The sequence below is a fragment of the Loxodonta africana genome, chromosome 2 (assembly GCF_030014295.1).
Source record: "Loxodonta africana isolate mLoxAfr1 chromosome 2, mLoxAfr1.hap2, whole genome shotgun sequence".
In the NCBI taxonomy this organism is placed as follows: domain Eukaryota; kingdom Metazoa; phylum Chordata; class Mammalia; order Proboscidea; family Elephantidae; genus Loxodonta; species Loxodonta africana.
The window spans coordinates 147,196,236-147,223,179 of record NC_087343.1 but is presented as its reverse complement, the minus strand read 5'-3'; positions in this window follow the sequence as shown (position 1 = coordinate 147,223,179).

The window sequence follows — 26,944 nt, the reverse complement described above, 5'->3', positions numbered from 1 at the left end:
CCTGCTGCAGAAGATGTAGAACAAGTCCTTTCACACCAGTGTGGGTCAGGCATCCTTCCTCTCCCACCACCAGTGTTCTGGTAAGTTTGACAAAGTTTCTCAGCCCCAATTTTCAGTGAGGTGAGGCCTGCTGGATCAGGACATGGATACCCATCAGGGCTGGGATCAGCAGGATATGCCCTTGTGATCTGGAAATGCACCTGGGGTCCTAACATTTCAATTCAGCCCCTTGGCAGCTACTTCATGTCATATCTACTCCAGACTCCAGTCTGCAGGGCCCAGTTAAATCTCTGACAAATGACTCCAAGATCTACCAAACCAAAAGCAAAGAAGTTTCCTGAATACAACCAAATGCTTTGAAGGCCAGAGCAGCAGGGACGGGGCTTTGGGGACAATGGTTTCAGGGGACATCTAGGTCATTTGGCATAACAAAATATTTTACAAAAACATTCTGTATCCCACTTTGGTGAGAGGCATCTGGGGTCTTACATGCTAGTAAGCAGCCATCTAAGATGCATCAGTTGGTCTAAACCCACCTGGAGTAAAGGAGAATGAAGAACATCAAAGACATACGGTAAAGATGAGTCCAATAGACAGAAAGGGCCACATAAACCAGAGACACCATCAGCCTGAGACCAGAAGAACTAGATGGTGCCCAGCTACCACTGATCACTGCCCTAACAGAGAATCCCTGATGGAGGAGAACAGTGGGATGCAGATCTCAAATTTTTGTAAAAAGACCAGGCTTAATGGTCCGACTGAGACTAGAGGGACCCTGGAGGTCATGGTCCCCAGACACTTTGTTATACCAAGATTGGAACCTTTCCCGAAGACAACTCTCTAGACAGGGATTAGACTGTACTATGAGATAGATAATGATACTGGGGAGGAGTGAGCTTCTTGGCTCAAGTAGACACATGAGACTACGTGGGCAACTCCTATCTGGAGGCAAGATGAGAAGGAAGAGGGGGACAGGAGCTGGTTGAATGGACAAGGGGAATACAGGGTAGAGAGGAGGGATGTGCTGTCTCATTAGGGGGAGAGCAGCTAGAAGCACATATAAAGGTGTATCTAACTTTTTGTATAAGAGACTGACTTGATTTGTAAGCTTTCACTTAAAGCACAATAAATATGTTAAAAAAAAAAAAAAGACTCCAAGATCTAATGTTTCAACCTCCCTTTTGGAAGGGAGGGGTCATGCTACCTCTGCTCACAGACTATCAGAGATGGGAAGCTCACTACCTCTCAAGGCAGCCTAGTCCATGGTTGGCCATTCTGATGGGCAGAAAGTTTTTCCTGTCTCTTCTTAACTGTCTGCCTAAAACTTCCATGGGGGCAGCCTGATCCTGGCCCCTGAGGTCACAAAATCAGGTACTTCCTCTTCTAGCTGAGAGCCTTTCAGCTATCTGAAGAAGGTGTCATGTCTTTCATCCCTCAATAACCATTGACAGGGTAGAGGCCACATGCCAAGCAGTGAATGAGGCAGCAGTGATAAGTAAGATAAGAGCCCTGTTCTGACCAACTGGTTGGGGAGGAACCAAGCAAGAAGATAAGCACTCCCACAGAGGGAGAACCAAGAATCCTGAAGCACACAGGAGGGTGCCATCAACTTTCTAGGAGTCAGAGGCTTCACAGAGAAGGCCACACTGAAGCAGTGAGAAGCCATGTGGGAAAGAATATTCCAGGCACAGGGACATGTAAGTGCACAGCAAGATCCAGGACTGGTAGGTTCTGGAAAAGAGTGTGACGAGGCCACAAGAGATGGGACCAGACAAAGCCAGGCCTGACAGCCTACTACCACCCATCACCTCCTCCACTACTGAGTCACCTCAAGGTTTCTCACCCTTTGTCCATGGGCTCCTGGATTCTCCCAGCCTCCTGATCCGCAAAGGATCCTCCAAGTGTGGAGAGAACTTGGAGAACTAGCCCTGGTGGTCCCCAGCACGTGTTCAGTTCATTCATTCATTTCTTCATTCATTCTCTCACATATATAAACAGTCTCTCTCTCACTTGCTGGAACTGTCATAGGGCTCTGCTTTGCAGCCTAGGAGACTTGTCCAGTCAGTCATGCCTCTCAGCTCTCTGGACCCTGGTGCCAGGTGAGTTGAGATGAGATGGCAGGAAATGGCCCAAGTCACCATCCCCTAGAGGAATCATGGCACCTATCTGCACCTTGCCACATATTGAGCTGGCTACGGGCATAGAGGAGACAAGGGCACTGTGGTTCCTGCCCTTGGAGAGCTCATAGTCTTCTCCCTGATTCTGGAACAGCGCCATCCCCCAGCCCCCGCTACAGCTCATTCACTCAACAAATATTTATTAAGCTTCTACTGCATTTCCAGGATTAAACAAGTATTTTTAAAGTTTCCACCCTTAGGTCTCTGCAATAAAATTGTCCTGACCCCCTCCTACCTTCCAATCAATTTACTCATCGAATATTTGTGGGTCTTACATCATTGCCAGCACTGTTGTACTCACTGGCTCACAGATATGAGGTGAAGTTTGGGGTCCCGGCCTTCACAGAGCTGACTTTCTAGAGCATGAGACAGAACAATAAACAAACAAACAGGGTAAGCAACAGGAAGATAAAATAAGGTAATGTAATAGAGTGGTAATGGGTGGGCACTTTAGATGGTGATCAGAAAACTCTCTCAGAGGTGACATTTAAGCTGAGACCTGAATGACAAGCAGGGTTTGACCACACAAAAATCTGGGGGGAAAGTGCTTCAGTCAGAAGACACAGGAAACACAAAGGACCTGAGGTGGGAGTGAGTGGCTTGTTCAATGAACAGAAAGGCCAATGTAGTTGATCCTAGCGATCAAGAAGACTCAGTGAAAATGCCATTTCCTGACTTTGGACATGTCATCAGGAAAGACCAATCACTAGATAAAGACATGTTTGGTAGGGAATCAGTGAAAATGAGGAAAACCCTCAATGAGATGGATTGACACAATACCCTCAACAATGGGCTCAAGCATATCAAAGATCATGGAGATGGCTCAGGACTAGGCAACATTTCATTCTGTTACACTTAAGGTCGCCATGAGTCTGAGTCAACTTGATGACTACTAACAACAACAACAACTTTTATTGAACTTTGATTCTAAGCTAGACGTGGTTTTTTTCCCCCATTTTCTCCCTCTACCACTATCAAGACAGTCTAGGTTATGCTGCAATGACTAACAGCCCTCAAAGACTCAGTTGTTTAAAACCACAAAGGTTCACTTCTTTTCACCACATATCCATTATGGTTCAGCTGGCATTTCTACTCCATCTTGTCTTCATTCTGGGGCCCAGACTGTCACATAAGCCACTATCTGAAATACTGTGGCAGAAGGAAAGAGAAAGTGAGACTAATCACACCACACTAGGTTTTAAAGCTTCCACCCAGAAGCGACATACGTCATGTTTGCTCATGTTTTTTTGGCTCTAAATGTCTGTCACAGGGACATCTTAACATCAACGGGGCAGGGAAGTTCAATGCTACTACAGGAGGAGAACCAGAAATATTTGGTAGGTGGTTCTTATGACCACCATATCTAATGCATATTTATTGGACAGAACCTCGGGGTTAACGGGGAAACAGGCCTGTGATCTGTAAGAGCGTTCCCATTGCCCAGCAGGCACTGAGGCCACTAACAAAGCAAAGACTCAATTTGGCAATGGAAGTATAAGTGAAATCCTAGACCATGTAGCTCTTCTCATTCTTCCCCTCATTGGGCCTGTCCTTTGACTAGGTCTTTTGCTGTGATACATCATTGTTGTTGGCTGCCATCAGTTCAGCTCCTGACTCTTGGTGACCCCATGCACAACGGAACAAAATGCTGCCCAGTCCTGAGCCATCCTCAGGATCAGTTGCGGATTGGACCGTTGTGATCCACAGGGTTTTCGTTGGCCGATTTTTGGCAGTAGGTCGCCAGACCTTTCTTCCCAGCTTAGTCTGGAACCTGTTCAACATCATAGCACACTAGCCTCTGCTGACAGACAGGGTCTTGAGGTACACTGTGCTTGAGGTACGCTGGCTGAGGATCAAACCTGGGTCTCTCACATGGAAAGTGAGAATTCTACCACTGAACTACCACATACACTCAATCATAAATACTCTGCCTATGAGGTCCTACACATATCAGACTCATGTTCTCCTATATCTCTCCCTTTCCCAGATTAGCCTGAAAATGTCTTATGTACATTCCTTTAGTAAGTAGATTAAGCTAAGATGCTTAATCAAAGGCAGCTCCCTTCATAAGGCAGAAAGTGGTCCAAAGAAGCAGGCTAAGATTAGAAAGGTGTCTCCTTTTCCCGTTTTTCCTCAAAGACTCTGGATTTGCTCCCTTTGCTCTTTCCTCCCTCTACGTGGACCACTGAGGAGAGGACCTCAGATTCTGATGCAACCATGGTTCCTCTGGTGAGGCCAAGAAACTTCCAAAACCATAAAGATGTCCAAACATTGGCCCAGATTCCTCCAAACAGACATAAACGGCCTCGCTCACATCCGGGCCTACCACACCCCCTCCTCTGGGCCTCAGGCACCATCTGGCACCTACACCCTCAGGCAGCCCATAGCTACATGTTGGGGGAAGTGAGGCAGGGGAGAAGGCTCAGCCACGCCCAAGCCCAACTACCTCATGGCTGCAGGGAGGGGAGTCTTTGATGGTGCCTACCTTCACCCTTCTGCTGAGCAGTGACAGTCTGCATGCTGAGAGTCAGTGCCAAGCCGCCCCAAATCCAGTTATTTTTAGTCTGTTTGTTTATCCCATTTCAAGCTAACTCTGTGTCACCACTTGTTATCATAACAGAGAGCACCTGGACGTGTCTCGGAAAAGCAACAAATAAGCTTTGGAGAGTGCCGGGGATTGCCAGGAACACCAAGTGTGTTTCCAGCCTGATGCCCCAGTTGCGACAAAGCAGATTCCTTTCTTCCTTTCACACGAAAAGCCTAATCCAGATAAGCCAGCCAACAATGGCTGCCTGGCCTCCAAGATCTTCCTTCTCCCTCATCACTCCTGAGCCTGGTGATGTGATGCACACCCAGTGACATCAGCCTCGCACAGGCCAGAGTGCAGTTCCTGGCCAAACACCAGGTCCCAAGACTGTCTTAACACTCAAGGCACTCAGATTAGGCAAGGGCAATTTCCCTCCCCAACCACATGCCAGCCTCTGGCCAACCTTTCCACCAATACCCCAAGTAGCCAAGGATTGGGACAGTCTTGAGGGTCAGGTAAGTCAGTGACATGGTCACCTTTCTGGACAGGATGGGAGAGCAAGAAAATCATCATCCTAACCATGTCCTGCCAACCCTGTCCACTAAGAGGCCACAGACAACTGCAGCAGGGCTGGACTTTTACTAACAAGGCTGGGTGCCAGAGGGTCTGCAAAAAGTGGGTGCCCTGGTGTCTGATCCAGAGTGTTCCCCTCATGTCTCCCACACATGCCTCACCCTAATCTGCCCCTGCTAGGTTTCAAGACTCAAGTACTCTCTCAGCCTGACTTCTACCATCACCATCATCAGCGGCTGCCATTAACTGAGCACTTTCTACACCCACACCCTGTACTAGCCGTTTATAGACAGTGCCCTATGTGTTCCTCGTAGTCACCCTCATTATCATATTAGGTTAATCAACTTGCCTTGGCCACACAGTTAAGCAGCAGCACCACCAGACCCTTCTGCCTCCAAAGCGACTACCTATAGTCTTGCTCTGCCTGGCTCCCATCTGTGGTTGAAGAGAAGGAAGGGTGGCAGAGAGCCCATGGGAACATGTCTCCACCCCAGTTTTTACCAGGATTCAAGTGTCAGTTCTAGCACTTCCCCGACTGAGTATCTGCCGTGTGCTGTGCAGGTGGCTCTCAAGGAGGGAACAGCAGTCCTGTGCTCAGAGGTGCCTAGACCTGTACTTGGTGCCCAGAAGAGAGCCCAGAAGGCATCAGACAGAGCAGGCCCTGTTCTCCATCCCCTCTGTCCCCCTGACCCAGGTCCTCATCACCTCGGGGCTAGATTTCCTAACAGTCTTCCCAGTGGGCTTCTCATTTCTAGTCCATCCTGACACCCAACCAGTGACTGTCTTGAATCATGTCCTTCTCATGCTCCACTACCTTCAGTGGTTCTCATTGTGTCCTCATTCATTCATTCAACAGTTACTGAACACCACCATGTGCTAGGCGCTACGCTGAGAGCTGTGGCTGCAATGGCAAGGAAAATAAAGCTTATGTCCTAGATGGGGACATCAGCTCTCCACAAAGTAGTTAGACTTTCAATGTCCAAGAGCACTAGCTCTGCAGCCAGATCTCACAAATTGAAATCTTACCTCTGCCACTCACTGTGTATGTTGGCTGTTATTATTACTACAACTACTACTGCCACTACTACACTACTAGTCCCTTGGACACTGACCCCAGAGCGACCCCTGGTCAAAGAGAGCAAATCAGAGTGACTAGACAATGACTTCTTGGTGGTGTCCTCTTCCCCAATCTCAAGGGCTGTGAGTAGTGAGGGTGAGTCATAAGATTTGGATGGAGATTGATCATGGAGATCAGAGCAAGAGGCAGGGGCCAGTCACAGAAGGTCTTGAACAGTTGGCTGTGTCTAGGCTTTGTTCTTTATCCACAGAGGCTTCCAGGCAGGGGTACAACAACCAGAACTACCATGAAGGGGTAAGGAGTTAGCTAAGGCAGCCACAGTGGTCAAGACAGACAAGATGAGGAAAGACTTGGGTTGGGGAGGTCAGAGTGAAAGAGATGAGCTTTAGGTGAGAAGTGCTGAGGGGCTGACCTTGCAGTGGGGTAAGGGCCACAGAAGAGAAGAAGGCAGATTATGGAAGCCTTAATGACTGATGGCTCACAAGGGCAGGAGGGGAAGCAGGGCAGGACCAAAGCACAGGCAGCTCCACACATCAGACTGACACCTGGGGGATATGGGTCTCGCCCACCCTGTTGGATTCTCAACATAGAGAGCTCTAGGCCATGAGGATGCCCCAGTCTAGAGCTAGACAGCTCAGCAGGTATTCCAGGTATCCCACAAGCAGGTGCCCCAGCTCTAAGTCCCAAGAATGGGAAAGCTCTGAGAGACAACATTAGCATCCATCCCTCATCTGTAGGTGGGACTGCCTGCCAGGCCAGGCAGGGAGAAGGCTGCCTCCCATCCTTACATTGGTCTAAAGTCTGCTCCATTTCTGTACCCACATGGAGATGTGAAGTCACAGCCATGTCTTCCCAGCACTCCAGGCAGGCATCCCTGGCAGAGTGGACCCACCAACGTGTCCCACAGGCTCTCTTTGCCCCTTCTTGACCAGAATGTATAACAGTGGGCATGTGGTGGCTTCACTGACACCACCACTCTGTAGGGCATGGACCTGCCAGTGAAGGGAAGGCCACGCTGACCAACCACATGTTGTTGTTAGGTGCCATTGAGTCAGTTCTGACTCACAGCAACCCCATGTACAACAGAATGAAACACTGCCTGGTCCTGAGCCATTCACACAATCATTGCTAATGTTTAAGCCCATTGTTGTAGCCACTGTGTCGGTCCACCTCCTTGAGGGTCTTCCCCTTTTTCGGTGACCCTCTACTTACCGAGCATGATGTCCTTATCCAGGGGCTGGTCCTTCCTGATAACATGTCCAAAGTAAGTGAGACCAAGTCTCACTATTCTCACTTCTAAGGAGTATTCTGGCTGTACTTCTTCCAAGACAGATTTGTTCGTGCTCTGGCAGTGCACGGTATGTTCAATATTCTTCACAAACACCATAATTCAAAGGAATCAATTCTTCTTCAGTCTTCCTGACTCAGCTTTCACATGCATATGAGGTGATTAAAAATACCATGGCTTGGGTCAGGTACACCTTAGTCCTCAAAGTGACATCTTTGCTTTTCAACACTTTAAAGAGGTCTTTCATGGCAGATTTGCTCAATGCAATATGTCCTTTGATTTCTTGACTGCTGCTTCCATGGGTGTTGATTGTGGATCCAAGTAAAATGAAATCCTTGACAGCTTCAGTGTTTTCTCCACTTATCATGATGTCTTTTATTGGTTCAGTTGTGAGAATTTCTGTTTTCTTTATGTTGAGGTGTAATCCACAATGAAGGCTATAGATCTTCATCAGTGCTTCAGGTCCTCTTCATTTTTAGCAAGCAAGGTTGTGTCATCTGCATATCACAGGTTGTTAATGAGTCTTCCGCCAATCCTGATATCGTGTTCTTCTTCATATAGTCCAGCTTGTCAGATTATCTGCTCAGCATACAGATTGAATAAGCATGGTGAAGGATATTTCACAAATATTCTTTCATCAATCCCATACCACTCTATTTAAACCTGCCTCAGAAACTACCTGTGGCTTTGAAACATATGGAGAGGAGATCAACCTCACACAACCAAATCAGTGCAAAACAAAACCACAATGAGGTACCATTTTTCACTTATCAGGTTGGCAAAGGTCAGGAAGTTTGATAACACTCTGTATAAATGAAGATATAAAACATATGCAGCAATAAGCCACTCATATATGGTTGGTGATAGTCCGTAGGTGGCACAAAGAGTTTGTACTCAACTAAGCTGGCAGTTCGAACCCACCCAGTGGTACCAGGGAAGAAAGGCTCAAAGGCAACTAACAACAACATCTGGTTGGTGGGGGAGTAAGTTAGTTCAGCGTCCTTGCAGGGAAAAATGGCACAATCAATCAAGTTTAAAAATGCATGTACACTTTGAGGAGCCTTTCCGTGTCCAGGCATTTCTCCTACAGGTAGACACGTTCACTAAGGCATTCACTGCAGCAGCACTGAATTATCATAGCAAGAGACAGAGAGCAACCATAGAGCCCATGACATAGTGGTGAAGAGCTACAGCTGCTAACCAAATGATCAGCAGTTCGAATCCATCAGCTGCTCCTCAGAAACTCTATGGGGCAGTTCTACTCTTTCCTACGGGGGTCTCTGTGAGTCAGAATTGACTTGATAGCAGTGGGGTTTGTTTTTTTAGGTCAGAAAAATGTATAGTTCAGTTTCTTGTACTGGGGGAGTTTGCATGTTGCTATGATGCTGGAAGCTACACCACCAGTGTCTCACATACCATCAGGGTCACCCATGGTGGACAGGTCTCAGTGGAGCTTCCAGACTAAAACAGACTAGGAATGGCTCATTCTGTTGTACATGAGGTCACATAAGTTGGAGCTGACTCGAAGACAACAACAACAACACAAAAAAGGCAGTTCTGTACAAGCTGACATGGAATGAGTGCCAAAAAATCCCAAGATTTAAAAGGAAAAAGCAATGGGCAGCTCAGCATGTAGAATACACTGCTGTTTATGTAAAAGACAGAGGTTAGGGGTATGGCATATATGCACAAGCACTGATGCCTACATGCTTGAGTAAGCGTGTCTCTGGAGGAACACAAAGGTATACTGCTAACAGTGTTGCCTCAGGGGAGGGAAACTGGGTGGCTGGAAATAGTGGAGAGAGGCAATTGTCACTGTCCATCTTTTGTACCATGTACCTTACTGCTTTACCATGTGTCTGTGTTACCTTAAGGAAATCAATAAATGAACCCTCTTACAGGACAGTGCTTCTCATGCCTGCATCCAACTGTGTAAGATTCTTCCCCCCACTACCCTAGGAGACCCCTGACAACAGTAACCATGTGTTGTTCCACCAAATCCTCAAGCTGGCACTGTGCTTGGCACATGGGGTGACTGGAAAGCGACGGGGAAGGAAGGGGCCAGCACTTCCATTCCAAGGGTCTCCACTTCTCCCTGGCAAGCTAGTAGAGGCCAGAGTTTGCTCTCCCACCAGGGTTGTGGGGGAAACCATGGGCGGCGGGCCAACCCCAGGCTCCAACTATACTGCTCCGCAGTGAACAGCAGGCCCTGCCCCAAAAGCACGTCCATGAAGGTGGCACTCGGGGCACTGGAACAACAGTCCGGGCAGCAATGGCACATGTACAGGGCCACAGAGGACTGCTATGGTCCCAGGTATGGCCTCTGTTGACTAACTTCTGTATGAAATTCCACCCAGGATGTCAACTGCCAGGGCAGACAGGAGCTCCCCACAGGCTGGCCCCAAAAGCTGTTGAGAAGGGTGACAAGGCAGAAAATGGGATGCCCTGACTGCTGAGAGAGAGGCCTTAGGGTCTGAGTGGGCCCCTCAGACCAGGCTACCTCCAGCTGCAGGGGTTTCTGTAAGAATTCACCAGCCCCTGCCACAAGGTCAACCACCTTGAGTGGGGAAGGTGACCATACATTCAACAGCACTAACAGGCTGCCCCCTCACTCTGTGAGGGGCCTCTCCTTCATAGCTGGGCTGGGCCAGCCCACTCCATCTGATTCCAACTAATCACCCTCCAACAATCAGCCAATGATTACACAATGTTGCCATTTATCAAGTCCCTCGTCCTCACACAAGTCACTGTGACCTGGCAGTAGGCCCAAGGGCTGATCGTTCCCATCCCTGTTGAGCACTTACCTGAGTGAGCAGGTTTTTCCAGCAGTCAAATCCCACCCCATCACTTACTGCCTATGTCATTTCATTTCCAGTGCCTCAGTCTCTTCGCCTGTGAAATAAGCTCATGACACCTCTCTCTCCACCTCTTCCCTCTTCCCCACTTTCCCCTCTCTCCCTCTCCACTCCCTCCACTGCCCCCGGTTTGTTGTAAGGATTGAATGGGATCATGAACCCAGCACACTTAGCACATGATACAAGTTCAGTAACTGACACCTGCCATTGGAATTATCATCGGAGGCCCCAGAAAATCCATCCCATTCACCTCCCGGGGCCTTCTCCTCAGCACTTGAATCTGGGCAGGGAGGGGCAAGAGCAGATCTGAGGTGAAGAAGGCCATTTCTGCCTGGCCTTGGCATTCTGCAAAGACCAGTAGCAGCACCTCCATCCACATCTTTGTTTGCTCTCTCATCTCCTCTCCCCTGCACCAGCCTTCCCATCCCAGCCCCTGCTCCTGGAGCAGCAGCAAATCCTTGTCAGCAAACAGCACATTAATTGCTTCTTGGCTGGGTTTCAAACGATATCACAGAGCCATGCTGCTCAATTTGAGAGAACGGAAAGGAGGGGCACCCAGCAACTCACGCAACAGCCGGGGTGATGGGTAGCTCCAGTTACTAATTAATTGACTGCTCAGATGGAACAAATCTGAAACCCCAACAGGTCGGGTGAGCAAGCCCTGGGCCCCTGCCAGCCCCTTTCATCAGAGGAGAGTAGAGTGCTGTCTCGACCCCTTTCAGGTGGGGGAGCCCTGGAGTCCTGCCACCCACCACCCAGAGCAGCTAACAGAGGCCAGCAATGTGCTCAGGAGGCTCATTCACTCATCCAGCACGTGCTGAGTTCCTACTATTTACCATGAGGGCTGGGGCGTGTCTACAGTGTTTCCAGCTGTATCTCAGACCTAAGACAGTGCCCAGCATTAAAAAAAGAGATATATTCTCAATAAATGTTCATCAAGTAAATGAAAGAACACAACAATGAATGAAATAATGGGTACCAACTATGCTGCTAGGTTCCTAGGCTACAATAACGAACAAAACCTAGGCCCTGCCCTCATGGTCCTTATATTCTGGTACAGGGATTGCTATTAGCCAAATAACCAGACAGTTAAAAGCAATACTGTTTTCATGATGAGCGCCATGAAGAGGCCCACCAAGCTAGAGAGTAGGAACGTGTCCCATCCTTTCCCTCTGACTGGGGACCCAGAGACAGAGTGAGGAGCTTGCCGCCACCCCAATGTGTCAACCCACATGGCTTCTCACCACCCCATACCCCCAGGCCCCCTAGCACATGCACTGGGCCCTCTGCACCTCATCACTACAGAAGGCTACCCACTCAGTGGTCTTGGTGGTCTCACGGCCCACCAGGCAGGGTTGGGTACCCTGGGGAGTGTGTGGGTGAGGTTGGCTGGAAGATGCATCTCCAGAGCACTGCCTTGTAGCAGTGGGGGCAGCAGGCAGTGATGTACACACAGGGCCCGGTGCTACCCAGACCCTCCAGACCCTGACACTCCCCAGAGACTTCACAGCCAGGTCCTGAGCACAATCTGAGAGACCACCATTCCCAGCTGAGGTCTCTGGGCCTCTTGATGCCTCCCTGTCCAGATGTGGGTACCTACCATGGACCTTGAACTCCTGGAGACTGAGAACGGTGAGTTTTCAGAAGAACCTGTTTGTGGGGAAGGCAAGAAAATAGGCCTGGGTTTGAGTCTCAGCTTTGCTCCTTTCTACTGTGAGACCTGGGGGAACTGCCTAGCTACCTGAGGCTCAATTACTTCATTTGTAAAATGCGAGTAAAACTGTCAGCTGAGGGGCAGCCACGGTCACACATATGAAAACATTAAAGGCACATACAGACTGGGGAGGCTGACCATCGGTGACTTCATTTCCATGGCTTCCTTCTCTAACTATCATTGGAGTGAGGGATGTGCAACCAACCTGGGCCCCAAGTTCTGTTTCTCCGGACAGGTCTTTCCACCTGGGCCTTGGTTTACTGCCTCAGGTGTGTGTGTAACTAGTTCCCACCTGCCTCTTCTCCTAGGGCCATGAATCATGCACCTAGAACCAGCGTCCTTTCCCATCCAGAGCCGCCTAACATTTGGAAAGTGGCAAACTACTTTTAAATGCTATTATCTGTATCAGTATTAATTCAGCGATGGCTCCAGGATTTTTACCAAAGAGCAGCTTATGGGTGGCCATCCTGTTATAAGGGGCTGGGAACTTGTATGGAGACTGTATTCGCATAGCAGACTCAGGTTTTTCATGGATTGTGTATTTATTTGGGGTGCCATTGGGAGGTGTTGATCCAGACCGAGTGGACATCCCTTGAAACCACCATTGTTATTCATGATAACAGCAAAAACCTCCTTCATTTATTGAACCAGGCACTGAGCCAAGGGCTTTATATACATAATCTCATTTAATTCTGTTAATAGCCAATGAAGTATTATTACCCCACTTTACAGACCAGGAAATTAAGGTTTAAAGAGGTGAAATAACTTGCCCAAAATCCTGCAGCTGGCTCCGGGCAGGGCCAAGACTTGAACCCAGCTCTGTCAGACCCCAAATCTACCACTGCTGTTAAATGTAACTGCTCCACTCCTAGCCTTTCCTTCCTGGCTGCTCCACGGTCCGCTCCTCTTCCACTCGAGGACACCCGCCCACTCTGCCTGACCACCCAGGCCGCCAGCCTGCAGCTGGAGGGCTTCAAACTTCAAACTTCCCGCAAATGGATTTCTGAGCAGGATCTTTTTTTTTTTTTCCTGGGGGAAGGCTGAAAAAACTATGTCTCTTGGTTATTGCTGTCTAGGGCTTTTGGAAACATTAGGGGTGCTTAGTCCAATTCAGGAGGCGGGTGGGTGCTCACTCAGGTCTGAGCCCCTCGCTTAGGTCTGAGGCCCTTGCTTACGACCCCCGCCCCCCACCGCCCCACACAGCTGGGGAGATGTGAGGGCTGCTCCAAATTCCCCTCTTGGAAGTGTGTGCCCTTCCTTGACACACCTGACAGATTCTCTTGCCCAGATGCCGGCCCAGCGCCTGAGACCGCACCGTACAATGAGGGCCCCACCTGCAAGGAATGTCTCTGTAATCCTCAGGCTCTGCGCGGGGCAGCCAGTTCACAAGGAACAGCAGCAAATCCCAGGATAAAAGCAGAAGCCATCCTGTTGACAATTCATTCCTGTTTCTCCCCCAAATCCATCCACAACAGAACTGTTAAGCTCATGTTTCCTCTACTGTTGCAAACAATTGTAAAAATGATTGGTATCTGCCCTCAGTGTAGAGCCCGTCTGCTCATCCCCAGGCTAAATCTTTCTGGAAGGGCTGCATGTGTAAAAAACATGCATCCCCGGGACGTGCAGATAATGGTTATTCTCAGAGACTCAAATCACTCAACTCAGAGAAGAAAAATGCAGAGGCTGGTCCACGTAACCACCGACTTTTTGGAAACCAGAGGGTTTCTGCAGACCAAGGGCTAGGTACCTGAGGGTAGGAAGGCTGGGGTTGTGCCTGGAGACTGGACAGTTCCACGGGGTGTTATTCTGCCACCTGAGCTCCTGTGACTAGTTCTCTAACCTCCTGCATGGGTCTCTTTCTCCTTTGTCTATGGCCCTAAAATCTCCTCTTCTCAAAGTAGAAATAGTATCAGAGAACAAGGTAAGGGGTGTGAAGGAGAGCACTCAGGCTGGGGGTCCAGACACCTGGTTCTGATCCTGGCTCTGACACTTACTGGCTATGCCTTCATCAAAAAGCCGTCCCCTCACTGGGCTTTGTTTTCCTCATCTGGGCATTTGGAACAGACGACTCCTAAGGCCCTACCCCCTGGCATCCCATGAGTGGGACAGGCAGATTCAGAGATGTTTAAGCTAGAAAGCACTGCAGAACCCAGTGCCAAGAGCCAGTCCCCAGCTAAACTGGGGAGCCAGCATTTGTGGGGCCATTTGTCTACACTTAGATACATACAGGAAGGACACCAGGGGCTCATATAGATAGCTAAGAAAACTTAGTAGCCTGAAGAGGCCCAGAAGTGATGCACTAATGCACAGGTTTTTTTAAAAAATGTAAATTGCTATGATGCATATACCTTACATGCTTCCCTATATCCATCCCCCCTTCTTCCAGTAACAGCTTTAATTTTGTTGGGGGATCCATCCCTTCCACACTCTCAGTCCACCTGGGTGGAGCGTAAGTCCCATATCTAAGTCAATCAATACATTGTATCCCCTTAGCCAAATAATTGGTTCTGAGGAAGCCACATGACTAAAGCCAGTCCAATCAGGGTGAGCCACAGGACTTCTGCCAGGAATGCCAGAACAAAGCTTCTCAGTCAATGCCAGTGAACCAATAAGATAGAGTAGGGGGGAAGAGCTGATGAAGACATGTTTTAACCATGTGGGGATAGAGAATAGGACCAACTGGCCTTTAAAAAGCCAAGGAATGGAGAGGGGGGAAAAAAAAAACATTCTGGAGATTTAGAATTTGGACGCTGGATCAAGCCACGTTTGATCTCACAACGGATTGTTCAGATAGAGAATATTAAGGAAACATTAAATCTGATTCCTCATATTCCTTTAAAGGAGTCCTTTTACGATTGAAGGAGTACCTGAGTAGTGCAAACAGTTAACGTGCTCAGCTGCTAACTGAAATGTTGCCATTTCAAGTCCACCGAAAGGCCCCTTGGAAGAAAGCGTTGGTGATCTACTTCTGAAAAATCAGTCACTGAGAACCCTATAAGCACAGTTCTTGGACACACATGGGGGCACCGTGAGTCAGAATTAATTCAATGGCAACAAGTTTGGTTGTCTGCTTGTTTGTTTGTTTTGCCAACTGAGAGATCAGATCAGAGCCACAAGCATATCTAGCCAATTCGCTGGGTTGGTAATGGATTCATCCAACCATCAACTGATTCAACTAATCAACTCTATGCCATCAATGGTGATCAAAGCACGGTCCCTGCCCTCAAGCGCACTCAGGTTATGGGTACACAACCCCATACACTGGCAGTTCTGCTACAGTGTGATTACAGCTACAACCGAGGGAGTATGACCGCTGTGGACACACAGAGCACCCTGCCCTAGTGGAGCGGATCAAGGAAGACTCCCAGGGGTCTACCCTGGTAGATTTAGAACCATCAACCCTTCTCTAACTAATCTCAGCAGTCCTCACAGCACCCTGTGTCAGAGGCTGAGCGGGGATCGCCATCCCCATTTTACAGAGAAAGAGGCCAAGAGACAGGGAGCAACCTGTTAGAAGCAAGGGTAGCAAGATTTCATCTCAAGTACTTTGGACCTGTTATCAGGAGGGACCAGTCCCTGGAGAAGGACATCACGCTTGGTAGAGGGTCAGAGAAAAAGAGTAAGACCCTCAACAAGATGGACTGACACAGTGGCTGTAACAATGGTATCAGGCATAACGGCGATTACGGGCATGGCGCAGGACCAGGCAGGGTTTCGTTCTGTTGTGCACAGGGTAATTATGAGTCAGAACAAACTCGATGGCACCTAACAATAACAGTAATAATAACAGTCACTTAGTCACTAGTAATAATAATAGCAAGGAGCCCTGGTGGCACAATGGTTAAGGTGCTCAGCTGCTAACCAAATAATAGCATTCCTAAACCTCACTTTGCTCATCTGTAAAATAGGGATAATGCCTGCATCATGGGGCCTGTACATAAGATAATGCATATAAAGCTTTTAGCACAGAGCGGGGCATGGTTAATGTTGAATTAATAGTGAAAGTACTAGTTATATAAATAGCAAGACTATTTTTTGATTATTATTACTATTCTCACATAGAGACAACCACTCTCTGCTTTTCCCCTAGGAAACAATGCCCACTACAGAATAAAACTGTTGCTGTTGTTGTTGTGTGACTCATAGCGACTCTGTAGAGCAGAGCAGAACTGCCCCATAGAATTTGCTAGGCTGAAATCTTGTGGGGACAGATTACCGTGTCCTTTCTCTCACACTGTGGCTGGTGGGTTCAAACTGCCAAACTTTCGGTTAGCAACTGAGCACTTAACCACTGTGCCTCTAGGGCTCCTAGATATGAGGGCAAAGGTATCATTTCAAAAAGCACCCCATGGCCTCCCCAGAGCTCCAGAGCCCATGGCTGGGAAATCGTGACCTCAGCCCCTGCTCTAACTGTCCCCATGCAGCCAAACGAGGACTAGGCTAGGCTCCAGTAGAAACTGCAAGGCCAGAGCTCAGAACCAAATTTTCTATGCCTGTGAGAGGATACCAGGCCACTCAGAAGGGCCCCCTCAACTTCCCCATCGTTCTCAGGACACTAGAGCCTCATGGCCACCAGCCCTGGGACACAGGAGTGTGGCTGTCCCCACCCAGCTCAGCCAAATCTCCTCAACCCAGCAGCCCCACATTCCATCAAGCCAATGGGCAGGGTGGCAGAGCCTGTTTAGTTTTCTAACATGAGGCAGTAAGAAGCCTCTCCTCTCTTCTTTCAGTCTTCCTTCAAAGCAGACCTAGCTGGGCATGCTGCCAACCTCCTGCAGGGCTCCTCCTGAGGACTGTTACCACCGGGCAACTCCAGTGGCTGGTAGAGCGAGGGCTGAGGCCAGCCCAGCTCCCATTAGGAACAAAGAGCTCAGCTGTGGGGCCCAGGACAGGGTGGCAAGGGCAGGCCCTATGGAGGTGAAGATCAACCTCAATTCGAAGATCACATGTCACCAGGCCCTGGGAGGGAAGCTGGATTGTACATGGCCCAGGAGAGATGAGTGGGGGGTTCAGGTTCAAACACCCACTTTGCTTTCTCTCTTCTCATGTTTTACCCAGAACGGCCAGTTTCAGACCCCATGCAGTCTGAAATCCCAAGACCATCCTCCTGGTTCCACTTAGGTATCTCTCCCAGAAGCAACCTGAGCTCTTCAGGCAAAAGCCCTACCAGTTTTGTACCTCACTGGAAGGAACTTTTTCCCTTGCAAGGGTGGGCCGCTCTGCTCAGAGCAGATCTCTGTGGGGTCCGTTTAGCATCTCTCCACACTGGGCACATCCAGCACCGAAGATGACCACATATGGACCCACCTCTCAGAAGCTCGAGGGGTAGCTGTAGCAGCACCAACAATGATAATAACGTCACAACAGCTGCCACTGACTCATATTTTTAACCTCACAACTCTGCAAGGTAACCATTATTTCCCCATTATACAGATAAATAAACTGAGGAGTCAGGGAGCTAAGATATCTTCCCCAAGGATTCCCAGATAGCAAGCAGCAGAGCTGAAATATGAACTCAGAAGAATCTATGCAGAAAAAACACTGACTTTGGGGTTGGCCATTTGTACACTGCCTTCCCTATTATTTGTTCAGTATTGTCCTTTAAATACGAGCCCTGGTAGCTCAGTGGTTAAGCACTCGGCTGCTAACTGAAAGGTGAGCAGTTCAAACCCATCAGCCTCTCTGCAGGAGAAAGATGTGGCGGTCTGCTTCCATAAAGATCTTCAGCCTTAGAAACCCTATGGGGCAGTTCTACTCTGTCCTATAGGGTCTTCATGAGTTGGAATCAACTTGACAGCAATCGGGTTTTTTTCCTTTGGTTTGGTTTGGTTTTTTTGTTTGTTTTGCTTGGTTTGGGCCCTTTAAATGATATTAACAACAAAACAGTAATAATAACTATGCCAGGCAGTTTCTAAATGCTTCGCCTGCATTGTTGTTGTTAGTTGCCATCAAGTCAGCTCGGACTCATACTGACCTTATGTATAACAGAACAGAACGTTGCCCGGTCCCATGCCATCTCCATGATCTTTGATATATTTGAGCCCATTCTTGAGGCTATTATGTCAATTCATGTTATGTCATTCCCTCGTTTTCACTGACCCTCCACTTTACCAAACATGCTATCTTTCTCTAGTGGTTGGTGTTTCCTGATGACATGTCCAAAGTAAGAAAGATGAAGTCTCAGTATCTTTGCTTCTAAGGAGCATTCTGGTTGTATTTCTTCTAAGACTGATTTGTTTGTTCTTCTGGTAGTCCACAGTATATTCAATATTCTTTGCCAATGCCACAGTTCTAATAACTCATTTAATTTTCACACAAACTCTGTGAGGTAGGATTTATTATTAGCCCCAAACTACAGGAAGAATAAGCAACAAGCCCAAGGTCTCACAACTCATAAATGACAGCGCCAGGATTGGTCCCAGAGCCCTGCTGCTGCCACCCTACAGACTCAAGGTCTCAATCTTGGTTCTAATACATGAGAAATCACAGATCTAACATGTTGGTTAATATCTTCTCAAATATATCAAACACAACCATAAGTACGAAATTCCAGAAAGCTTCCCCATGGCCTCCGAGAGTCATCACGGGTACCATTAATCACGCACAGACCATATTCCAGGAAACCCTGCCTTGGGGAGAAGAGGACCCACATGAGAGAAGGCGGCCCTGGAGAGCCCAGAGCCCCCGGCAGAGCCTCCAACACGCTGGCAGTGCATGGTCAACAGCTTGAAACTTGGAGGTTGGGAGCAGCCTGGAGGAGGGACAGCAGGAAGGACACAGGGATGATGAGGGCTTAGACCATCAAGGCATTAAGCCACTGCAACTCCACACCCAGTGTGCTCTGCTCTGTGCTGCGGTTAGCCGTGCGGAGGCTGAGTCTAGTAAAGAACACAGGGGAGACATAGGCCACTGGGCCGCCCCTCGACTCCTGCTCTGACACCTCCCCCAGAGGAAGACCCATCACCACACCCCTCCCTCCTGCCACTTCCCTCTTCCCTCCAGCTGCTTCCATGGCAACAGATGATTCTGTTGGTAAACCAAAACCTGTTTTTCTTTCCCTCAAAAGGTCACCTAAAATGAGACCTCCCTGTCTGTCCTTTGTCCAGGTATTTTCAAGTCTTGAAGGCTAGTTACCACATCATCCAGGTGGAGACATGGGTATCACATCATGCCCACAACAGGCACCCATCCCTGTCCTTCACCATTACTAACAGGGTAACACCAATGGGTTGAATTCATGGAAACAAGAAATCGGACACTTTGCCAAACACTCCTGCTTTTTCTATTTTGTAGCTCAGAAATCATACTAGGTGGCCCTTCATGTCATACCCAGGCAGCAGCTATCTACCAGATGCATGACACACTGCTAGGCTGCTCCTAGAGAAGATCAAACCTCGCTGAGAAGTTAAGAATTTGCTTAGGTATAGCTGGGGAGAGGCTCTCAGAGACAGATCATGTTACATACAAAGCTTTACATTTTTCATCATCCCGGACACATCTATGTCTCTGTGTATTCTTTCGTCCTTCAGATTCAACAACTGTTTCCTCTCAGTGTGTTTGAGGAGCACCTCGTTTCCCAAGCTCTCTATGAAATAGTTCTCACGAGGACTCAATTTTCTCCCAAAAACTCTTTCAGCACCCACACAGGCCCCAAACCAAAGGTTCCCCCACTATCCATCTCGTGGAAGAATCAGTCTGCTTTGGCCAAATGTACCCAAACCACAAAACTTCTGAAGATATGGAGGTTTCCTGGGACCAATGCCTCAGAAAATGTTCAAAGCTGGTGCTTCATTCTAACATCAACATCATCACTTCTCCCTCCATCACATAGCTCTGCAGCCATCTCTCCTCCTTCCCAGCTTCGCTCTGTCTCCTCCTCAGTGGGGTGACACACCACACATGCTCAGCATTTTCACCTGGCTGCTTCTCAGAGGGACACAAGTCAGCCAGATTCTTGTTTGCAAGACAGGAATAAATAACAATGGTAGGGGTGCAAAATAAGAGCTTCATGTTTGAAAGCCTACCTGGGAAAAGTAGGATCAGCAGACTGGAGGGAAATGCTCTATGATATCCACTGCCTGGTCAGTAGCCCCTGGAAGCAGCCAGGAGGAAAGGCTTGGAGTGGCCTGTATTTAGTCCCTCACCTCTTGCCCCAGCTATACCTCCCACCTCAGGATAAGGCTCTCAGCTGTGGCTGGGAGGAACTGGCTCCAACACTTTCCTTGAATAGCAAGCTGGAGATGAGCAGCAGCAAAGCTCTGTGTCCCAGAGTCCCTGCAAGAAAGGAAAGTCTGCTCACCCCTGGGTCTAGACAGTGGAGGGTCCGATCTTGAACAGCTCTCTCCTCTCAGCACCAAGCATCATCCTGTCCATCCCTGCAACAGACAGAAAATGTCCAGACCAGTGTCCTCAGCAAAACACCAGGTTCCCAGGGAAAAGGCTGCAGTAGAAATAGATTCAGCGTCAGCCTGAACACTAGTATAGTGGTTAAACACACATGCCCTTGAGTTGGACTGCTTGGGGTCAGCCTCCAGCACCACCACTCTGGCTGCGCAACCTTGGACAAGATGTTTCATTTGTACCTCAGCTTTCTCATCAGTGAAATGTGGGTAATAATATCTACCTCATAGAGTTGTGAGGGTTAAGTGAGTTAATATGTGTAAAGTGCTTGGAGCATTTTCTAGCATATTTATAAGCACTGTGTTAGCTGTATGACTTTTTTTAAGTTCAATTTAATTATTATTACCTCTAGCCCCCAGAGCAGAGCTCCTGAAACAATTGGCCTCTGAGTCTCCAATGTAAAATTCTAACTTCTGTCCTAACGTATGGTACCTTAGGAACCACAACCACCCTAACTTGGTCTCTCACTCTGCCCTGCCCCTCTAATTCCCATCCCCAACACACTGTTCAGGAAACACGGCTGGTACCTGGTAAATGTTTCCCAAATTGAACCAATGAGAGTCCCAGTCCCTCCCTGGCCTAGTGGACTTCCTCTGGGTGAGCGCTGCTTTATCTCTGTCCCCTGGAAAGTGGGGTGCCAAGGTTTACATGGTTCCTGCATCTCAGGAAGCCTATAAAACTACATACAACCAATGAAGAAAGGAAATTTTGAGAAACGTGATGGTGAACAGAGCCATGGGGACAAATCCAAAGTGTCCTTTCTCCACTTGGAGAACTCACATAGGCTGTCTCCTTGCAGGCAAGACATATTTAAGAATGGACACTGAAGCCTCAGGAACCAGCCTGCAGCATCACAGGGCCTCTCTGCCTCTATGAAACTGTTATCTGGCAAATCATCTCAGGGGTATTAAGCTGTGGGCTATGTATGTGCCACCCCGCAAACTGCTGCCCCAACCACAGAGACACAAGCTGGAGAATGCCAGAAGAATTGCAAGTGCCCACACATCCACACCCTGCAGTAGTAACAAAAACGAAGCCTGTCAGTGTCGAGGCCCCACGTTTGTGCAGACAAGTACCTGGAGTGTTTACATAAGTTCTACAAGCCCTTCTTGCTTGGTACAAGATGCCAAGGGCAGCTGAGGTTTCCATTGCACAGGAATTCCTAGAGCCAGGCCACAGGGGCTCAGACCACTCTTTCCAAACAGGAGATGCTGCAGGGAGTTACGAAGCCTTTGGAGTGGGTGAGCCTCTTGTAAAGCAGCTGGAAGGCAACTGGCCTTAATAAAGGGCCTCTCCTTTCTTGCACCTTTATAAGGGCTCCTACCACTAGTGAGCATTCGAGTGGAAGCAAACACATAGCAAAGAGGAGAAGGAGCTGCGTTGAGCTTTCCAGAGCTGCACACTGGCTTCTAGATCAACAAGAGCTCAGCAACACCAGGAACATGAAATCATGGGCCTGGGCTCTGAGAGGCATCCTCAGTAATAAGAACTTGACCTTAACACTGCTGAACCCTCATACCACATGATAGCTCCTAACAAGTGCCAGTTAAATATGTTCAACTGAGAAATTGCAACTAGTAGAACCCAAATCTTTGCTATTTTATTCAAAAATGTTTACTTCATGTTTCCCTATTAAATATAAGCAACTTCCCCCTTGTATATATTTGCACCACATTCACACAATGTGTTCCCCATCAACATTTGAATTATGGGCACAGGCCCTGAAATGTTAGTTTTGTGCTAAGATAAATATTGGAATAATATTCACTCTGCTTTTTTGAAGTAGTCGACATCACAATTTGTGATTGAAGAACTAAGGCACCATTTGCTTTGTTAAATAACAAAAGGATAACCAAGCAATCTACTTGGGGGACAGGGATCAAAATGGCCTCCAGGAGCACTTTCATGGCCTCTGGAATTGCTTTATCTGCCAACAACAGTCTAGGCACAGCTTCTCTGATAGTATTGGGCAAATACCCTGAGCCTCCCAGCCTAGCCCTGAGACAATGACAACGTTCACTGTGTGCCAGCACCTGCCACCTCCAGCCCCACTGAGGTAAAACTGTAGCCCCACTGCCACCACCACCACCAAATCCAATGTGGGTTAACTTTACACAGAGCTCTAGAAAGAAAAAGAGAGAATGAGAGAGGAAAGAAGTGAGGAAAGGAAGGAAAGGTTTATATATGGCTCCTGAGAATAAATCCCATCTTCAATTCCTCTTTTGGGGCACACTGGCTGGAAAAGTATTTGTCCACCTGGAAGGTGGTCCTCCATTCATACCTCCCATGTGTGGTTCACCTGAAGGTCTGCCTCCACGATCTGACAAAAGAGCCACTGGCCAAGTAGCTTAGAACACAACACACAAGATCCACCTGTAGGCCATATCTGTTAGAGCCACAGAGCTCAAATCCAGGCCACTCACAATCAGCAGCCCAGTGCTGGAGAAGCTCAAAGCAACGCCTGAGTTGAGTCAGGCAGCTTCTCCGTCTGCAGGTAAGGGGGTTCCAGTGATGACTCACACAACATGGCAGCACTTTGCCAAGCCCTCTTCTCTGAATTTAATCTCTCGCTGGCACCACAAACCAATCCTGTAAGGGAATCAGGGCAGTGATTAGGATACCCCTTTTACAGATGTAGAAACTGATGCTGAGAGAGGCTAAGAAAGACTTACCCAAGATCAGGTGGCTGGTGAGGACCAAAGCAGACCTGCAGCCCAGGTCTCCTCATGGCCCCCTACAGTCTATGTGTTGCATCTGCTCAAGCGACCTGTGTCTATGAATTGCATGACCAGAAACTTCTCTGTGCTCTGGAAAATCTTTAAAACTGGGTCCAGGGTCTGTCATTACCAACTATCATGTAACCTCTCAGGACCCCAGTTCCGTCAACTATAAAATGAGGCTGCCCTTATTATGACTATTACCAATGGTTAAACACTCAGCTGCTAACCAAAACACATCCAGTGGCTCCTTGAGAAAGAGCTGGTGATCTGCTTCCATAAAGATCACAGCTAAGAAAACCCTACAGGGCAGTTCTACTCTGTCACAGGGGGGTGCTAGGAGTTGAAGATCCACTCGCCAGCACCTAATAACAATAGCTATCAAAAGCATCAGCACTTCTAGCTCAATTGTAATTTCTTACCTTGGTCATCTTCTTTTAAAATACTTAGGAAGCCATGCCCAGCTGGAAGCTATGTATCACCTAGGAGCACCTGCTGTCTTGGTCCCCTTCTCACAGCCCCTCCGTGCCCTCAGCCTAGTGGTCTGCAGCCCCTGAAACTTGACTGACAAGACACTGCAGAGCAGAGCTGGGCCACAAGCAGCAGTGCATGAGGCTGGTGGTTTCTCCCCACCATGCGGAACATACTTGCTTCCCCGCGGGAAAATGTGATGCCATTGGATCTGACTTGGAGAGCATTAGGCTATGATAATTTGAGCTCCTTTCAATTATTCCTATTAAATGCATGAGCAGAGTACTGTAGCTGGTGGGCTGGATTCTTGTTAAGAAAAATAAGTGGGCTTATATTTCAAATTGGAAGACATCTCTAACCAAAGCATCCAAATGAATGCAGTAACTTTAGACCTTTCCCTCTTCAGCCACGCTCTGCTCAGAGGAGAAATGTGCCTCGTTTACCAGGATTCCAGGCCCACTGGTGATCTGCTCGGCTTAAACCCAGCTAATTAAATTAAGCCACAGCTACCTCACTCTTCACTGGGTGAGAGGGGGCCCATAAATTACACTGCCCTGAGCTCCCCACAAATTGCCTCTCCCCAAAGAGGGCTTCACCATTTGAGAAAACGCATCCAAAGGCAGTGTGTGCCTGGAGGCCCTGGTTAATTGGCCCTCCCCTCAGCGCTGCTTCTCCCACTCACCCGCCTGCCAGTGGAGAAATAATGAGCGGCCAAAGCTTGAGGAGGCTCAGCAAACAGAACAAGGAAAGGGCTTGGGCTCCAGAAACCAGGCCAGGGGCCAATCATGGCTCCAGCCAGCTGAGTGCCCCGGGGAAGTGGGGTGGGAGAAGACATGAATCTCCCTCCTGGGTGTGACCTCGTGGCTCCATCTTGAATACACTTCTTGTAGCCACAAGCCAGGTAGTCACTGAATAGTGGACAGTCAGCAAGTGCTGCTGGTATGTCCCCAAGCTCCCCTCTACTCTGCAGCACTTCAGCATTGCACAACCCCCAGAGGGGTCATGTGTGAATAGTATCTCTGGAGTTCTACAATATGGGTCCTGCCCCTCTCAAATCCAGCATGAACTCCAACTCTGCCCATCAACTCTCACAGATTGCCGCAGAATAAGTAAGCCAGGCAGGACTTCCTGGTGGAAGAGGAGGAACGGGAATGATCCTTGGGATTCCCAGTTACCCCCCACCAGGGCACCTTCGCTCAGCTCTCCAGGGCCCTTACCAAAATACCCAGAAAAGGGGACACAGCAGAGGATAGTGCCTCTGCCTCTGGATGTTCACAGCAGACGTTAATATGTTCCTGCCCAGAGCAAAGAAAAAACTCCATCCTTTTAGCAATAGGAGTGGCCCCCATTGTGTAAGGGAAACCCCCCTGGGTCTGAAGAGAGGAGGATCAGCAAGAGACTTGCAGCCGGGAAAGTAAAAATGCAGGAAGGCCTGGGATAGAAGTTTGCAGAGCACTAATCCCCCCCGTACCAAGGGACTGATTTTAACAAGGCAGGCTGTTTGCGAGGCGATTCAGGTTGACTCACATATGCTGTTGTGGCAAGCTCCTCTGCTTTGTTCTGTGTTCAGAATTTTCTCATTTCAGACTTTCTCATCCCAAAATGACTCTGCTGTGAACACCGGCTCCATTGTGGACAACTCCTCAAGTTAAAGGACATTTTTTAAATGTCACTTCTCTGCACCAGGCTGCCACTCAAAAAGGCAGGGTGGGGAGGGTGATTTCAGGCTAACTCCCCATCCACATCTGCCTCTGCTCCCCGATGAGCTGGGGCGAGGACCCTGGGGGAGAAGCTGAGCTCCTCAATTGAACAGAGGGCTGGGTAATTGGGCTCTGCAGCTACAAAAATTCAGTGGGCCACAGGGGCACCAGGGCCAGTCCCTCTCCCCGCTGCTTTCTTGAACTGCTCTCCCAGGGTTTGGACAATAGCTATAATAGCAGACATTATGAAGCACCATGTACCAGGCACTGTGCCAGGCACTTTACATGCACCATTTCATTAATCCTCACAACACCCTGTAAGGGAGACACCATTATCCCCTCTTTACAGATGAAGAAACTGAGGCTTAGAAAAGCTAAGGAAGTTGGCCAAGCCCCCACAGCTGACCATTGAAGGAGCTGGGTTTCCGACACAGCACAGACTCACAGACATCCATCCTTAAGCCCTCCTGCCATAGCCTGTGCATGTGTCTGCTCCACCCTGCGGCTGGCTGCTAGGAAGTGGTGGGTGCAAAAAGCTGGGCTGGGAAAGGCTGGTGAGCACAGACAAAAAAACCTAAGGCTGCTGGGTTTCCCAGTTCCCCTGGGAAAGCCAGTCCCAGCATGTTGCCAGGAGGGTGGATTCCCAGGTGTACCTCAGATTAAACAGCCCCAGTTCATCCAAGACCCCAAGTAGGAGAACACTGTAGGCCCTTCGTGGACCTGAGGGGCAGTATCTGGGGTAGCAGCAGCAGCAGCTGGGACATCACAAAGCCACTTCTCTGCGCACCACCCAACCATGTCTACCAGAGTGCCGGAGCAGAAGACAGCCAGCTGAGCTACTTTCTGAGTCACAGTGGGGTGCAGGCAACTCCAGGAAGCCTGGCTGAAAATTGACCTTCTCCCTGAGGTCACCACCAGCCCAGGGCTGGTCACTTGGAGGCACTCACCAATGGCTTAGCCCACTGCATAGCGGGAGATGGTAACTGGCTCAGCAAGTGATATGGCCAGCATTGGAAAATCCACCAACCCCATCGTCCAGTAAGGAGGACCAGCAGACAACATTCTGCAGCTCCCCCCTCCCCCGCCCTCTGGCAAAGCCAACACCACATGACAAAGGCCAAACTCACTCCTGGGCACCCACTTGCCTGCTCTGAGTCTCGGCCACATGGGGACAAGGCAGCCACACCTTCTCTAACCAGCATCACTTCTCAAACCTCCCCCCACCACTCCGAGATAAACACATGCCTGATTGGTAAACCCACTGCCATTGAGTCGATGCCAACTCATAGCGATCCTATAGGACAGAGTAGAACTGCCCCATAGAGTTTCCAAGGAGTGCCTGGCGGATTCAAACTACCGAACCCTTGGTTAGCAGCTGTAGCACTTAACCACTATGCCAGCAGGGTTTCCGCCTGGTTGGTACACACTTTGAAATCTGAATCTC